Source organism: Balaenoptera physalus, assembly GCF_965194825.1.
Source record: "Balaenoptera physalus genome assembly, chromosome: 7".
Classification (NCBI taxonomy): Eukaryota; Metazoa; Chordata; class Mammalia; order Artiodactyla; family Balaenopteridae; genus Balaenoptera; species Balaenoptera physalus.
This window is the reverse complement of record NC_138886.1, coordinates 74088583-74105580: the sequence shown is the minus strand read 5'-3', so window position 1 is coordinate 74105580 and position 16998 is coordinate 74088583. Positions and strand designations below refer to the sequence as shown.

At 35.7% G+C, this 16998-nt stretch overlaps 1 long non-coding RNA gene across 2 annotated transcripts in view; it reads left to right on the top strand.

Moving 5' to 3' along the window:
- The window catches only part of LOC309664781, a 630188-nt gene that overhangs the window by 258575 nt on the left and 354615 nt on the right, over window positions 1-16998 (top strand). The window lies entirely within an intron of this gene.

Here is a 16998-nt window from a genome sequence, read left to right as displayed (position 1 = left end):
ACTCAAAGCAAAATATTGAATTTAAAAGTGAGCAGAGTATATGAAAAGACATTTTTCCAAAGAAGACACACAAATGGCCAACAGATACATGAAAAGGTGCTCTACATCACTAATCATTAGGGAAATACAGATCAAAACCACAGTGAGGTATCACCTCACACCTGTTAGAATGGCTGTCATCAAAAAGACAAGAGATAACAAATGCTGGCAGGCAAGGATGTGGAGAAAATAGAGCCCTTGTATACTGTTGGTGGGAATATAAACTGGTACAGCTACTATGGAAAACAGTATGGGGGTTCCTCAAAAATTTTAAAATAGAACAACTATATGACCCCGCAATCCCACTTCTGGGTCTATATCCAAAGGAAAGGATAAAAGAATCTCCAAGAGATATCTACACTCTGATGTTCATTGTAATATTATTCACAGTAGCCAAGGTATGGAATCAACCTAAGTATCTGTCAACGGATGAAAAGATGAAGAAAATGTGGTATATAAACAAAATGGGATGTTATTCAGCCATGAGAAAGAAGGAAATCCTGCCATTTGCTACCACGTGGCTGAATCTGGAGAGCATTATACTAAGTGAAGTATGTCAGAGAGAGACAAATACTGTATGATGTCACTTATATGAGGAATCTAAAAAAAAGCCAAACTCAGAGAAACAGTAAAGTGGTAGTTACCAGGGACTGGAGAATGGAGGAAATGGAGAGATGTTAGTCAAATGGTACAAACTTCCAGTTTTAAGATGAAAAAGTTCTGAGGGTTGAGTGTATAGCATCTTGATTATAGTTAATAATACTGTTTTATATACTTCAAAGTTGCTAAGAGAGTAGATCATCAGTGTTCTCATCACAAAACAGAAATGGTAATTATGTGATGTGACAGAGGTGTTAGCTAACTCTATGATGGTAATCATTTTGAAGTATATGTGTATCAAATCAACATGTGCACCTTAAACGTACAGAATGTTTTATGTCATATATCAATAAAGCTAGAAAAAAAATTATGATCCTGTTATCAAAGAAAAAGTGGAAAACTGATAATGGTGCTAACAATTTTTCACAGTTGCAACACAACAAAGTATATATAAGAGATGGTACTTGCTCTAAAAGAGTTTATGTGATAGCTTCGGGAACTTCGTATGCATCCATAAGAAATAACTACATTTAATATGAAATTGAGGATTTCCACCTAATGTGTGGGACATATTTTCCATTTGTTTCCTTAATTTTAATTAAGTTGGTCCTTCCTTGCTTGTTCCAAAAAATTTCTTTGATCACACACAACGCAATATTTAATATAAAATTGGACAATAAAATAATTACAAAAAAATAGAAAAGAAGAGAAATAGATGTTACCTGATGAGATCATTCTGTGGCCTGTGTTCTGCATTTTATGGCAAGTTAGCCAAAAATAGGGTTAGTAAAAAATTTTAGTTTTTTTTTTTTTAGGAATAAACTTCCCATCACTGAAAACATGAAGGACTGACATGAACATTTTGGGCTTTTATGAGAAATATTAGTAGCAGGAAGCTGAGAAAGTTATGACCTAAATAAGAGTAGCTTCCTGTAGACTGAGGAAACGTTTCAGACTAAGTTTTCAGGTGTAGTTAATTTTACGTTCTTTACCTCAGGCTTCATTTCCTAAACCTGATCATTTTACTTTTGTTTTAATGGTCTTAAGGTTTTAATATGGCTATGTCCTTAATTGCCATGTTTCTGAGACTTCTTAAGTGCATTTTTCCTTAAAGTAGGGACCAAACCTGCCTGGTTCCCTACCATATTTCTGTTGCACATGGAAGGCAATCAATAAATATTTATTGAACAAATAATTATGTAGGATAAAAATAAGAATAAGGGGTAGTGTTTTTTCCCCAATAGTGTTTCTAAAAGATACATTAATATTCCACTTATGGAAATTTTAAATATTAACCCTCTCTAAGAGTTTCGGGTCACATTTAATCTTAAATTGTTTGCGTCTCTTTTTCATCTAATATTCCAAATCACGCAGCACAGTATCTGCTATATCTTGGGTCATTCAGTTGATAATTGATGTTCTCATGAACAGAGGCATTTCTGAGGACAGTTAAAATATTATTACACTGGTACATTATTTCAGATTCCCTCAATGTCAGAATAGAGTTTATGGAACTAGAGAAATAAAAGATTAACATATCCATGAGGCTACTTTTCCTAAGTATGGGATGCTTCAGGCAGCCTTTGGAAAACGCTGGGTCATAGCTAATTCATAGTTGTGTTCTGAAATTAGTACCTAATTAGTGTTATATTGTTGATTATAAAGGGATCCATGTGCTTCAGAAATTAGCTGAACAAGAAGTTGCATTCGGTATTCTGGTACCATTGTTGAGGAGGCTGACTTCTTCCCCAGACATAGCATTCACCCTTCTTCACAGAGACAGCCCACAAGGATATTTGTAATCAGGCCAAGAGTTTCTCCACAACTGAGCTTTGAATCTGCTAAAATATTTGGAAAATAAACAAATTGAAACCCCAGATTTCTGTACAGCACTTCATGGAAAAGACCATTTGGGCATAAACAACTGTAATGGTGGGTGGTCACCTCTCAATTACCTTGACCATGGGAGAGTTCAACTACAGTGCCTGGATAACATAACTGTGCATGCCTAAGTTTCATACACTCTTCAGTGCATTATATTATACACTTGAGTGTAATATATTTCACCAATCTTTTTAGTGGAGTGGGAAAGGGAGGTGTAGTTAATGGAAAGAGAATTGCTAACTATAATTCTGAAATTTTAAGCCCAGATGTAAGTAGAGTAAGTATGCTTTTGACAGGCACAGGAAAGTAAGGAAAAAAAAGTTTAGTTCATTTCAGGATTGCTAATCCACAATGCAATATGGAATTCTTTTTTTTTTTTTTAATTTTTGAATTTTATTTTATTTAATTTTTTATACAGCAGGTTCTTATTAGTTATCCATTTTACACATATTAGTGTATATATGTCAAGGAATTCTTGTTCAAGAGTTATTTTAAACCTGAATTAAACAGAAGTAGAAGAATGCATGCACCAGATCCTAAGCAAATCATTTAGTGAAAAGCAGTCATTAAGACAGAGTTGTGGGAAGACAGGGGAGAGACCCAGGTCAGTTCACCTAATCCCGACTGAACCAGCTTGGTCCTGCTTTCCTCTTTATCTCCCACTCATTTCCTGTCTTCATTTGTCTTCTGATCTCTGGCTTCATATTCCATTTCCAATCTGAACTTTACCTGAGAGCCAATTTAACATTTCTGGCCTTCCAGACCTTGTCTCAACATTATACTCTCCTTATGAGTGTCTGATCCAGACCATCTAAGGGGAACATGGACAGGTAATATCTATCTTTTGCCTTTTAGGAGGAAGAAAGTACAGTGTTTTATAATACCTTTACAGCAGGCCATATTTACTTCAAAATAACACTTAATTGCATCTATAAACAATGCAATTAATCATGCTCTACTTTTTATGGTATGCAAATGCACATACCTAAAAGAAGAGATTACTTAGAGCACTAGCTATGAATCACAGTGCCTCTGTAATACACTTTAGAATGTACCAAGAAAGAGAGTGGGAAGTGCTTTTGAAATAATATAAGTTATATTTGCTAATATGTATTGAATACTTACTATGTATCAGGCATTGCCCTACAATCTTGTAGGAAATATTAAAACTGTAATAATATCTAGAATATTGAATTTCTGATAGGGTCCCTAGTGTCAAATATAGGATTAATAATGAATAACTAGTACTTGAATTTACACATTTCAACATTATAAAATATTTCTAAAATTTGGGGTTTCATGACATGGTATTTTGGCTTTTCCTATCTACCTCAGATAGAATTTATAGGAGGAAAAGGATTTTCACTTGAGTTTCCTGGTTAGAAAGTGGCATTCAGTAGTGCTCAGAGTGGCTCTTTCAAGTAGTGAAGATAATATAAATCTCCCAAACACATTAAATAGTAAAAAACTCGTTTGAATGCCATTTAGATCCAATTCCTTTTCACGTTTCTCTCCTATGAAATGTCCTTTATTCTCCATCTAGAAACTTCTGTTCATTCTTTGAGACCTAGCAGCTAAGGTGACAGTAGCATAATCCTTGAAGTACTCTCCAGCACTTATAGACTAGACCACCTGTTCTTAAACTTGAACTTAATCAGATTCACCTACAGGGCTTGTTAAAAAAGATGGCTGGCCTCACCCCTGGAGCTGCTGATTCAGTAGGCCTGAGGTGGGGCCACAAACCTACATTGTTAACAAATTCCTAGGTCATGTTAAGCTAATTTGGATATCACAGTTTGAGAATCCTTGAACCATGACAACATAAAGAAAGGAAAAAGGCAAAGAATATCCTCCTTCAGTTAGGTCTATTGACTGGACTCCTTCAGTTGAATAACACACAGTTGTGTATGTGTGTTAAATTGCTTGGTTGGTGGGACTTCTCTGGTGGCGCAGTGGTTAAGAATCTGCCTGCCAATGCAGGGGACACAGGTTTGATCCCTGGTTCGAGAAGATCCCACATGCTGCCGAGCAACTAAGCCCGTGCGCCACAACTACTCAGCCTGCGCTCTAGAGCCTGCGAGCCACAACTAGTGAGCCTGAACGCCACAACTACTGAAGCCCGCATGCCCTAGAGCCTGCGTGCTGCAACTACTGAGCCCACACGCCACAACTACTGAAGCCCACGCACCTAGAGCCTGTGCTCTGCAACAAGAGAAGCCACCGCAATGAGAAGCCCCTGCATTGCAACGAAGAGTAGCCCCTGCTCTCCCCAACTAGAGAAAGCCGACGCACACAGCAACAAAGACCCAACGCAGCCAAAAAAAAAAAAAAAAAAAAAAAATTGCTTGGTTGCATTATCAAGATAAATAATTTGTATTCCCATCACTAATCTCTTCCCTGAACTCCAGACTTACATATTAAATGACCTATTTTATGTCTCCACTTGACTGTCTAATAAGCACCTTAAACTTAACATATCCAAAATTAAACTCATGCTTTCTACCATCCCTCTGGTTCTAGACTGAGTATTGCTCTGATCTTACCTAACGGATCTCAAAAGCAAGGCCCAAAGGATCATATATTTTAAAAGTAACTTAAATGTGTCCCAGAAAAAAAGCTCAAGAATATTTATAGAGACATAAAAATATGCAGGCCCAAAGAAGAAAAATCTGTTTGGTATCCAGTTAAAAATTACCAAGCTTAGAAAGGAGCAGGAAAACACAGAATATACTCATGAAAATAATCAGTCAAAACCGACTCTGAACTATCACATATGTTAGAATTGGTAGACAATGCTTTAAAATGACATTTATAATTGTATTCCATATATTAACAAAGGTAAATAGAGATATGGAAGAAATTTAAAAACTCAGTCAAACTTCTACAATTGAAACTACAGTGTGTGAGAAATACACTGGGTGGGATTAACAGATTACCCATGGTAGAAGAAAAGAGTAGTTAACTTGAAGACATAGCAGTAAAAATAATTGAAAAAATAGACTAAAGAAATGAGCAGAACATGAGTTAGCTATAGGACAGTTTCAGAGGCCTAATATACATGTATTGGGATTCTACAAATGAATTAAGGAGAACAGAAAATATATTTGAATAATGTAGTAGAGAGAATTCTAACAAAACCTCCAAGATTCCCAAGCCCTGGTGTACTCACCCTGAAAAAGCCCCAGGGAAATGATGTGGTAGATTTTACTCTCTTGATTAGGTTGTATTATATGGCACAATTAACCTTAAAATGGTGTGATTATTCAGGTGGGTCTGACCTAATCACATGAGGACTATGAAAGGAACTTTCTCCAGCTGCAGAAGAAAAAGATTTGAACCACAAGAAAGATTCAACAACAAAAAAAACTATGTTGCTAAAAAAAGAAAGAAAGATTCAACATACCACTGCTGGCTTGAAGATAGAAGAGGCCATGTGGCATGGAATACAGGTAGCTTCTAGGAGCTGAAAGCATTCTCTGACTGACGGCCAGCAAACAAATGAGAACTCAGTCCTAAAACCACCAGGAGCTAAATTCTGCCAGCAAAAAGAATAAATTGGGAAGAAGACTTTGTTCCCAGAGCCTCTAGAAGAGAACTCAGGCTAATAATTTAATTTCAAGGATGTAGAGGAAATGAAACCCTTGTACAGTGCTGCTGGGAATATTAAATGATCCCAGCACTTTGAAAACAGTATTTTAACCCCTTAAAAAGTTAAACATATACCTATCACTTGATCCAGCCATCCCATACCTAAGTATCACCACAAGATAATTGGAAGCAGATGTTATAACAAGATTTGGTACGTTCTGGAAGCTTTATTTGCAATAGTCATAAGCTATGAACAACACAAATTCCTATCAGTTGGTGAACAGATAACAAACAACAAAATCTATTATATCCATAGAATGGAACAATACTCAGAATAAGAGGTAAAGAACTATTGATATGTGCTACAGCCTGGGTCAATCTTGAAACAATTATGCTGTGTGAAAGAAGTCAGACACAAAGAAGTGCATATTGTATGATTTCATTTGAATAAAACTTAAGAAAATGCAATTCTAATCCATAATGACAGAAAACAGATCAATGGTTGCTTGGGAATGGAAGTAGAACAGGTACTAGCAGGAGAAATCAGTTACAAATGTGCATATGAAGACTTGGGAGTGATGAATTTATTTATTGTATTGATTGTGATGATAGTTTAACAGGTGTAAACATACATTAAAATATATCAAATTGTGCACTTTGAATATATGCAGCTCATTATCTTCAGTTATACCTTAATAAAGCTGTTTTTTTTAAACTCATGTATATTTGTTAAAGTAAATGCATATATTCCATAGATGGAAAGATGATTTTGCATGATATGGAGACAAACCCTACCTTGCAAATGTATAGCAGCAGACATTATTCTTCAGAACCTAGACTCTTAAACTAGGGGTGTGCAAAGGTGCGCTTGGGTACTTAATGGGATGAACGTGAATTTTTCCTGGAACATAAAATTTATTCAAAATTTGAAGTAAGTTTTTATATTTATGGTAATAAACACCTATATTATCCCCATGAATTTATCAAACAGAATATGAGGTGTCAGAGAAATACTAAGATTGTTTTAGTGTCTCTTCCATTCACAGAACTTCATCAATTCTCTTGGTCTTTAGAGGACAGTTTAATAGAAGAGTTTAGTAATCCCCTCATTTGGACATCCTATAGCTGTATTGAAGGGAAGTATAAATGTACTTTTGCCAAAAATGTAGGCACTAAGTTCTGTTTGAACACATCCACTCGGTTCAGCTATTTTTTTTACAATGGTACTGAAAGAGGCAATTATACAATATTACATTTAAAACAAAAAGCACTTTCTCCTCCTCTTCCTCCTCTTCTTTTTCCTCCTCCTGTCCTTCCTCCTACTTTCTTTTGTAAATATGGAATCATGTTTCCCTTAAACTCAAAAGAAAATTTAAATTAGTTTCAATTTGTTTGGACAAATGGAGCAAGAGACAAAGAAGATGTAATTTTTTTAAATTGAAGTATAGTTGATTTACAATATTGTGTTAGTTTCAGGTATACAGCAAAGTGATTCAGTTATATATATATATAATATACATATATATATTTCAGATTATTTTCCATTATAGGTTATTATAAGATATTGAATATAGTTCCCTGTGTTATACGGTAAATCCTCTTTCCTTACCTATTTTATGTATAGTAGTTTGTTAATCCCATACTCCTGATTTATACCCCCCCCCCCCCGCCCTCCCTTTCCCCTTTGGTAACCCTAAGTTTGTTTTCTATGTCTGTGAGTCTGTTTCTGTTTCATATTTAGATTCATTTGTATTTTTTTTTAGATTCCACATATAAGTGATATCATATAATATTTGTTTTTGACTTACTTCACTTAGTATGATATTCTCTAGGTCCATCCATGTTGCTGCAAATGGCAATATTTCATTCTTTCTATGGCTGAGTAATATTCCATTGTGTGCGTATGTGTGTGTGTGTGTGTATATATATATGTGTGTGTGGTGTATATATATATATATATATATATATATATATATATATATATATATATACACACACCATATCTTCTGAAACCACTCATCTGTTGATGGGCCCTTGGGTTGTTTCCATGTCTTGGTTATTGTATATAGTGCTACTATGAACATTGGGGTACATGTATCTTTTTGAGGTAGAGTTTTCATCTTTTCTGCATATGTGCCCAGGAGTGGAATTGCTTGATCATACAGTAACTTTATTTTTAGTTTTTTAAGGAAACTCCATATAGTTTTCCATACTGGCTGTACCACCAACAGTGTAGAAGTGTTCCCTTTTCTCCACACTGAGAGGATGTAATTTTAATATATGTATATAAAAATTGCAAATTACCAATATACTTTAAGCAGACTTCAAACTTGCTGGGACTCAAATGACATAGATCAGTGGGTAAAAGGAGGACACCAGGGCTGGGTGAAGCCAGGTAGAGAAGAGACTGACTACCAAGGGGAGGTTATCAGTTTCACGTATATATTGGCTGAAGATATGAAAGACAATTTCCAGCCTTTTGGGGTTGGACATTGCCAAGAGCACTAGCTAATCATGTTGGAGTTGAGAACACAGCCGCAGCAGGCAGTAAAACCTGAGGCTGATGTCCAGTATGAAAGCTAAGACAATATAGGCAAATATTATGGCTCCAGCGGCCTCTGAATTCTTGTAATCTCATCCATGCATTAGGTCTGTTGCAACAAAACTGATTCTCAACTCTACTCACTTTGGGGCTGAAATTTTCTGCCTTGATCTGCATTTGTTAAATAACTTAGAAAGCCTAAGTTTGGCCTCTCAATAAAGTCATCATGGCAAGAAATGTAATGACTACCATCAGTCGGCAGTTTGGAGAATAGTAATGCAGGAGAGACGGAGAGATTCTTTATTTTCCCAATCAGTTGTTCTTTAGTCTCCAAATATCCTTTTCTTGGAGGAAAGGGGGAAATTATAATAAAGGGAAACACTGAGGAAAGCAATCAAGTAAATGTTTCAAGAATACACATTTGTTTCTTATTATCACAAGTCAAAAGAATGATATACCACTTTGTCACCTTTTCTTGAGAGCGAGAGACCATTAATAAAATTAATAAAAATGAGAGTTAACACTGAAGACTTAGCCATGAATTAGCCACTAGATAGAGACATGTTTAAATTGCAAATTACTTTTAAAGTCATTAACCACCCCAAACTTAATAAAGTGAAATCTTCACACTGTTAAAGAGAGAAACAGATGTTGTTTTTAATGTTTAATGAAAAATATTTATCTGCTGCTATAATGAAATACTGTTTCCCTGACCCTCTTTTTTCCTCTAGTTAGGTTTGTTATGTCACATTAAAAAGGTCTTTTGCAAGATGATCAGTACATTGTTTTTCACAGTTACTAAGGCTCAATCTTAAATGAATGTGATTTTTCATGGAGCTCTCCATAATGCATATCTGTGAGGGTAAAATGGAGAAACGGCATTTTTTTCTTTAGCCAACATGGCAGATGAAGATCTGTAACCATAGAAAAGCATGTCTAATTAGTGCAGCTTCAAGCTATGAGAGAGACTGAGCTGGCAACTGTGCTTTCTCTTGGATGATCTTTTCTTTTTCTTGGATTATTTAAAGGAGACTAATTTCTTGAAGCCCTAGGCAACAGGGTCACAAGCAATAAGCAAAGCCTGTATCAAGAGAATAATGATATTTCAGCGTTGGGGAAAAACACCCTCGTAGCCAGGAAGGAAGCAATCAGAACTTAAACTGCTGCAATCTGGAAGATTCTCCTCAGGACCTGTTTATGGCTGGTTCACTGTTCTCTCAAGCAGCATAGTGTGCCAAACAAGTGGTGGGTGGGAAGGTTATGTAAAAAAACTGTCTATGTGACTTAAGTGACTGCAGAGGTACAAAAGGCAAATGCAGAGAGAGAAAACCCCCCTGAAATAAAAGATGAAAATGTTGATAATCCCCTCAACCAAGAGACAGAGCTGGTCTCTATCCATGTAGAGCTGAAATGAATAGTGTATGTTACTTTGTGAGTCAGTGCAGATAGAGCTCCTTCTGACTTCAAAATGTGTTAAAACTTCCTCAGTTTTGTGTAATAACACAGAAAATATACCTTGATTTCACCTTCTAGCTCCTAATCCTTTTTATTTCCAGCTCTAAGAAAGAAAAATAGCAATCAGGGGGGAAAAAAATGAGAGAAAAGCATAAAATGTCAATTTAGTCTCCCTGGAACATCTGTTCCCATAAGAAAGGAATGCTTTTTCCTTCTTTTAGATATACCCTTGCAGACTGAGGTATTAAACAATCGAAGTTTGCTCTTATCAGTTACATTGTGATGAAGTACCAAAAGTAATCTTATCCTTCACCATAGATGAAAAGATCATTGTCTTTTAAGAAACTGCAAAGATGACCTAGAAAGTGGTGTGGAATATGAAGATATTATAGTTAAAATGGCTATGGCTAACAATTTAATTCTACAAATATTTACAGAATATAGTACTTATTATAGACCAGGCACTATGCCAAGTACTTCAGGGAGGAAACAGAGATGGCTAAAGCACAGCCTCTGACTCAAGAAAGCTTAAAGTTTAAGAGGAAGGTTAGAAACAAGCACACAAACTGTAATAGGCAGCAACATTAAAAAAAAAAAAGTTCTTTTAGAACTGTTCAAAGTTGTTCAGATATGAAGCTCTGTGGTTTAGGGAGACCAATTGGTCACTCACAGTGGGCTTTGTGGATTGAATAGGATTTCTTCTAGGGAGAAGGAAACCCCAGGGGAGGGCGAAGTGTGGAGTAAGCTGGTTCGAACGTCAAATGTGAGAGTTGTTGACAAGAAAATTACTGTCATGTATTTCTTCTACATACGACATTCATGGCTAGTATGCTTGTTTGTTTTAAACTCTTTCCCAAAAAAAGCGACATAGATAACTAAAAAAAAATGAACAAGTCGTAGAGTTGCATGAAATTTCCCAGTGATTACATTCTTATAACTAGCATCTAGTTCAATAAATGACATTACCGACATCTAGAGGTTCGCCCATCCATAGCGTCTTTTAATCACCCACCTCCAACGATAATCATTATCCTTATTTCTGCTATTTTATCACCATAGATTAGTTTTGCTTGGTGTAGTACTTAGCATAAATGAAAAAATGCAGCACATACATGTGTTTGGCTTCTTTTACTCAATCTTTTTGTTCAACGTAACTATAGTTCTTTTTTATTATTGAATAGTATTCAATTGCATGGAATTATAGGGGTGTCTATTGTTGACATACATTTGAGCATTTGAGTTTTTTGTTTGTTTTTAATCTTAACTTTCCAATCAAGTAAATGGATTGAAAACAACTCAGTTTCAAAATGGGTAAACAAATACAGTCACTGATTACCTTAAATATGTACGCAATCATCTACTTACTATATTCAAGTATGAATATTGATTAGTAATTTTCCTTATTAGAGATGAGTATCAACTCCAGTAAGAAGAGTGGGGAGTGAACTGGGTCACTTCTGTGTTCTCCTTGATTCTTTCAAGTTGGTTTCATACACCAGCCTGTGTTAAATTTCTTTTGAGTTCTGTGCTATTACCCCTGATTGGTGGCGTCCTCAGACATACCATACGTGTTGTATTCTGTGGCAAAAGGTTTTTGTCCCGCTGCAGAGCATTGGGCCCGTCTACCAATTATATTATGTAAAAACAAAGAAAAAAGAAAAGAAAGAAATTCCTTGCACTCGTTTTGTTTTGTTTTCCAATCCCACAGTAACTCTGTTGAAAACTCTCACTCTCTCTGATGAAAGGAAGTGTTATCTTCCTCCTAAGGAAGCTCTGTGTTTGAGCAGGAATAACTAACTTTCAGGGATGCCATCTGCAAGGTTTCTCACGCAGGAAACTTATACAAATTCTCTCTCTGTTGTCCTCAGAAGGATCGTCCATCCCTGGATCTGTGACTCTCATCGTGTCTTGCACTGTTAAAGTTTATCTAGGGGAAAATAGAATTTCTTAGCATCATAGGCAGAGCTTCCCGTCTCAGTTACCAATCCTGATCATTACCTCCTTCAGTCCCTGATAGGTGCTTCTGTGCTTTTGAGGGGAATAAAAAGAACGGACCAAGAAAATGGGGAAGGCAGAAGGCAGTGCTTTCATAGTGCATCGCGTATACATTCAGAAATTCAGTAAGAGAGTGAGGACTGCTGGGCAAGGTACTCCAAATGCCACTTGTATCTGTACAGTGAGATCATTTAATTTTTTTTCTTTTTTTCAGTTTTGGAGAACAAAAAAAGTAAAGCTTGGCAGAGTGAGAAACTTCCCCCTTTTAATCTTTCTTGCTATTGTACAGCTATGAATTTCTGGGAAGCATTAAAGTTTATTTCATACCATCCATTCGAGCTGCAGTTCCATTGTGTGTAAACACACTCGGTGGATTATATGACTACTGTGTAAAGAGATGTATTAACCACTTGAGTGGGACTACAGGTGGTTTGGAACTGAAATAGCACGAACAATATCTCCATAACACACAGATACAGGACAAATATCTTAAGGAGAAATAGTGTAATTTTCAAGACACAGCAGGATTTTTTTAATGGAATTTTATTGTAATAGTTTATTACAGAAAAACACTTTTCCTGAATAAAGTATCTCTCATTATAACCCTCAATATAATAATACCGATGTTAGAGAGGGTATATATTATTATTTCAAAACAATAAAGTGTTGAATTTTAATATAATAAATGATATCTAGAATAGAATTTTTTATACATTTAACACACTTGGATGCCCATTATTGAGCTACCTTCTTTAATTCCACAAATGTTTATTGAGTGCTATCTGACAATTGTCACATGTTGAGAATAAAAAGCTAATTAAATCAGAGAGAGGTACCCAAGATGACAGAGTAGGAAGACCCTGAACTCACCTCCTCCCATGGACACACAAAATTATAACTAGTTACAGAGCAACTATTTGTGCAAATGACCTGAAAACTAGCAGAAAAGATTTTCCACAACTAAAGATATAAGAAAGAGCCACAATGAGATGTGTAGGAGAGGTAGAGACAAGGTATAATCAGGACCCACTCCCTTGGTCAGTTTCATGATACAACAATCCTGCTCCTAAGGCAAATAAGAGACGTTTATGTTGTTGTCTGTTTGTTTTTATCAAGCATTTATGTGTAAAACTTCTAAAAGCTTGAATTAGATGGATGTGGAAGACAGGGTGAGTTTTAGGAAGTGGAGGTTGGGAGGGAAAGGCAGTCCAGAGATAAACATTATCTCATTAATTCTCACAGCATTCCTAATTGTTAGGTATTATTCACCATGTTTCACAGAAGACACATGTAAATTTTGGTACTGATTTTTGGTATAGATCTGTTGTATATAAAAGCCCTTTCACTCTTCCACTCTGTAAAACTGAGATCTAAAATTGGTCTGGAGGCTACTTATTTTAAAACCACAATTTTTCTTATTGATACTTCACAGTTTCAAAGCAACTTCACATTAGTTACTTTATTTTAAAGTCATAGTAATGTCATAAAGCAGAGGGCAGGCATCTTTATTCTTTTTTTCATTTGAAGGAATAGAGGCTGAGAGTGATAAAGAAACTGGCCCAAGGTCACTTCAGATTGACAAGAGTAAAATCTAAGTCATACTGACTCCCTCGTTATAGTATTTTTGTACTCTCTATTTCTCAGTCTCATAGTTACTGGGATAAAGTGGAGAATCACTGTGGTATGTTTATTCTTACCTGGAGTTTATGATCTCTTCTTTTAAAATAAGAGTCCAATTAATAAAATTTGAAAAACCAGAGTTTTAACTGGATCAATTCAGAGAATAGAGGACATGTTGCCACACATACTGAAACATGTTAGAATGCGTGAAAAGGTACATATGTCTTGGGGGGCGGATATCAAAATGATTGTCACATACTCTTGTAAGCAGGGAAGCAACTTTTTCAAGTAGCTTTATGAACCATCTCCTATAAAACAAGCTGGACAGAATATACTCACATGTCTCATAAACGCATGAATGCTGAAACATAATGCTGTTTGGGTCCCCTCATAGCACTGCTGTTAGTTGGTGCTTCTATCAGGTTAGGCAGGATTTGGCCAGTTAATCATTTGAAAAAAAATCAAAGAGTCCATGGGAGCTCATATTTAAAGGAGGGATGCTTTTAGAGAACATGCAGTCAACTAGCCAAATTTAATACAGAGGAGCACATTATATGCATGGGAAACAACTCCATACATTCTGCAGTCCTGTCAAATATATCTGAGGAGTTATGCAGAATACTGTAATGCTGGGTCAATCACCTATGTTCTGAGACTGACAGTTATCAGGGAGGGCTAACGAGTTGACCCAAAAAATGTTTAAAAACCATAGTTAAATTAGTTTAAATGAGGTTGTAATTCTCATTTTCATCATGAATTTTATTTTCCTCTGTCAAAGGTGTAGTAACACTGAATAGACTTTAAATGATAAGGCTTCATAATAGTTTCACTCTTCATATCTCATTAATTACTTTACATTATAGTAATGGCTAACTTGGTAATGGAAATACAGCGGTAGGCTACAATGATGGACTCTAAACCTTGCTTTTTGCTGAGATAAATTTGAATAGAGCACAGTATTTAAGATGCTTCAATAATTAAGATCCAAGAAAGAGAAAATTTTTCAAAAAATTAAATTCAGTGCTTTTTGCATGGATGAGGTAATGAGAAGTCTTTAAAGCATCACAGAATCTTTTTCTCTCCAATCAACAGTTTTTCTGGCATTATCTTCCACTTGTGGTAAGAGGAATACAATACTTCCTATATTTTATCATGTGGGGTGTCATACTATCTCTTTCTTAGAGACATGTACATGAATATATCAGAAGAAAGAAGAAGTAGAAAATGGGACGTGTTTTTACCACAAAGTTATATTAAGTTTAAATATGGGAACTGCTATAGAACTCTAATTCCTAAACCTGATTGTGTATCAGAACAGTCTTAGTAATTTTCAAAATGCAGGTTTGGGGGTCCCACCTTTTCCTACTGAATCAGCACACCAGGGTTGGGTTGCCCATGAACCTATATTTTTAATACTCTCCATGGTGATACTTATGTACAGCTAGATTTGAGAACCACTGTGATAAGATATTCATATCAAATATTAAGTGTGTGTACATATTTAACCCTGAAAATATAAAGTTTCTTTTAAGTTGCAAAGTATATAAAATAATGATTCTTATAATAACTCTCAACCCAGCATCACCATGTTAAATGCTGCAAAGTGTTATACACCTAGCATAATTCTTCCCAATAACAACTTGAGTTGATTTAGTTCATGGGTGGTAGTCAGCAAGAGAGTTTCCAAACACAAACTTGATGAACTCCCCTACACTGCACTGAAATGAAGAACGATGACTTCTGGGGATTAAGAGCTTATGTCATCAGCTCAGCAGTAGCCCAAGGAACTCCTTTCAGAGTTTTTCACATATCTGCATTTATAGCAATCACCATTGATTACACTCTTAAAGTTTTTCTAGGTACGCTTAAATATTTGCATAAATTATTTAGTATAAGCCTCACAAAAGAACAACGAGGTATGTGTTATTAAACCCACTTTACAGTCCAGGAAACTGAGGATTCCTCAGGGACATCTGAGTCTACTAACTATATTTTTAAACCAGCAAGATAAAAACAAACAAACAAAAACCACACACAAATATAGTCACTTCATAGGTAACAATGATAGCAAAATGTTGTCTTCATAAATATAGATAGAACCAAGAGGAAAATATGGCAGACCTACCTTCGTCACTGCCAGAGCACAAGGGATCCTACCCCTACACTCCCTCCTGTGGCTCTGATGTGCTTGGTTCCATGAAGGTACCCTGCTTAATTTGGAACTACATCAATCAGCTACTGGAGAGCCAGTGGGCATTAAAGACCTTCTATTAAGTTTTCTTATGAATCACTAGTGAAGCATAGTAGTTTTCTGCCTCTGGCACTCTAAAGAAAAAAAAAAACAGAAACAAAGGAAAACAGGCAATTTGCCCCTGTCACATAGATTAATCAAGAAAGGCATAACCTTTGTATCTTTGGCTGGTCTCTGATAAGGGGAAAAGGGCATTATGATAGATACAGGCAGGAATCACTTCAATCATCTTTAACAGTCCTGGGACATAAGGCAAGGGCTTAAAGCTTTCATTTAAAACATGTATTTTTTTTTTTTCCATTGAAGTTTCTGTAATTATTACCTGTGCTCCTTCTATCATGCCCTATTGTGAACAACTTCAAAGACAAGAACCAAGTTCTTTAGATCAAAGAAAAAAAAATTGACTGGGGGAAAAATGGATTGTCCTTCTACTAAACACACACACATATTCTGTTGTTATGGCAACATAAGATCTAAGAATGACACACCAAATAATATAGTACCAAGGCACATTACTATCATCAAATGTCACAATAAGTGTGCTTCAGCTTCTGAATATGACACACCAGGTTGTTTCCTATTCTTCTCAGTTCTTTCACTTGAGGCCAAAGCAACTTACTCTAATGGGGACCAAATATCATCCATCACCTGTCTTTAGTGGATCTTTCTTGCATGAAGAGATCCCAGTAGTTCCACTAAAGAGATATGCAGTGGGATAAAAACTGAGCTAGCGCCTAAGGAAACAGCTGCTTTGAAATTACATCATATCTATATAGCAGTATGTCCAACTCAGGGATTCATTTGCGTGCACATTATTTGTGTGTGTATGTATATATAATAACTTTGAATTGGCTAAATATGTATAGACAAGCCAAATCATATTGATTGAGGTGAAACAGACAGGAATAACATATCCTCCCGCACACTTAAAATATAAATATAAATATATATATATATATATATATATATATATATGTAATAAAGCAGTAGAGGAAATTTTACCATTTTTGGATGGTGCTACTTT